Consider the following 1631-nt stretch of genomic DNA (forward strand, 5'->3'; position numbering starts at 1 on the left):
GACCAACCCAATAAAGAATATCCAATAGAGGATGAATATCTTCATGGGAGATGCATCTCCTAGCTACTCAACTCTAAAGAAAATGCATCTTCTAGCCTATAATAAACATAAAAACAAAAACAAATTCATTCGATCAGTAACCATTCAACAATCGAATTAAATTCATCATAAGAAAACTATCAAACAGTAAATGTTACAACATACACATACTGATATAAATTCAATCAAGTAAAGTATATCTTCAAACTTAAACTTACTTTCAACGAACTAAAACCAAACTTTCAACATAATCCTTACAAAAGGCCCACCGCGGTTTATTGGTAACTATCTCTACTCTATTATTCGTCCAATCATAGATAATAGCTAACAGGTCTCGCTTCTTTGCCAATACCAAAGTATTCTTATCTTGAGAAATGTGCAACGGCAACCAGCATCCAATGTGTTGAAGATTTCGATAATTAATTCTATAGAGTTGAGTCCAAGACTCTCCAACCCCAAACACCTTCATTTGCCATATAACCAAACAAGTTTGTTTGAAATCATGATAAAAACAAAGAGAGTCCATCAACACAGAAATAGTCGGCGAAATAAGCGGCACTTCCTCCAAACCCCGCGGAGGCATTAACTCCACGTGTCCCTCAGCATCCAGATCAAGTGAAATGATAACAAATTGATCAAGAGTAATATCATTACTATGATAAAACCTATTCGTAGAGTAACAATTCAGCAGCGCCAACCAATTAAGACTACCATTCAAATAAACGCCATTGAGTTTCAGTTTCAGTGTCACCAATTTCTTCGTCACCACAAATCACTGGTAAAGCGGCTACTTTATAATTATTAGTTAAACTATCATAACCAAATACATATCTAGAGAAGAAATAACGATGCTTGCAATAATCCTTAAAATGACCTAATTTGTTAGATAAAGTATTTGTAGCTGGATTATAGAAATTGAGCCAACAATCTCTATAGCTACCAGTGAAACTATCATAATGAGCAAAACAGAGCAATTCGTTACAAGAACCAACCAACCAGTAATGGACAGTATCCAACAACGGATGGAAAGGCTTCTCCGAAATGGTGATAAGAGGATTCTCGAGAAAATTGTTGATAGGGAGAGTGACGAAACGAAAATCTGCTACAGAATTTCCTGAGAAGAATGTGAGTTGAGGGTTTCGAGCGGATCGACGGAGATGCATTTTGATAAAGGTGGGATCGGAAATGAGGGAGTTGAAGAATTTACTCACGCATTTCATTTGAATAAGAGATTTGACGGGAAGGAAGGAGAGGACTTCCGCCATGATTTCGTCGGGGAGGATTGGTGGTGACGATGGCGAGTTGGGCGGACGTCGGGTTTGAGAGGGAGGGAGATCCATTTTCGCGTGACGGGAGTGACGGAGATGGAGACTGAATAGTTGTGCTTGCCTGTGACCACCTTTTTTTTTAAAGTAAAGTGTGTTTTCATATAAATAGTGAATACTATCCTAATTTTGAGTCAGATTGACTCGTCCTACATATCTATCTTATCCTATTTATAAATAAAAAAAATTTAATACATTGAATAATAGAAAATAAATTTAAATAACAATAAATTTTAAACTAATTACCTAAATAATCATTTTTTTCTA

The 1631-nt window shown here is 36.1% G+C and overlaps 1 pseudogene; it reads right to left on the reverse strand.

The window, feature by feature from the left end:
* Nucleotides 1-259: 259 nt before the first annotated feature.
* On the reverse strand, nucleotides 260-1379 carry LOC131613951 (F-box/kelch-repeat protein At3g23880-like; annotated as a pseudogene).
* Nucleotides 1380-1631: the final 252 nt, after the last annotated feature.

This window comes from Vicia villosa, linkage group LG6, assembly GCF_029867415.1.
Source record: "Vicia villosa cultivar HV-30 ecotype Madison, WI linkage group LG6, Vvil1.0, whole genome shotgun sequence".
Taxonomy (NCBI): Eukaryota; Viridiplantae; Streptophyta; class Magnoliopsida; order Fabales; family Fabaceae; genus Vicia; species Vicia villosa.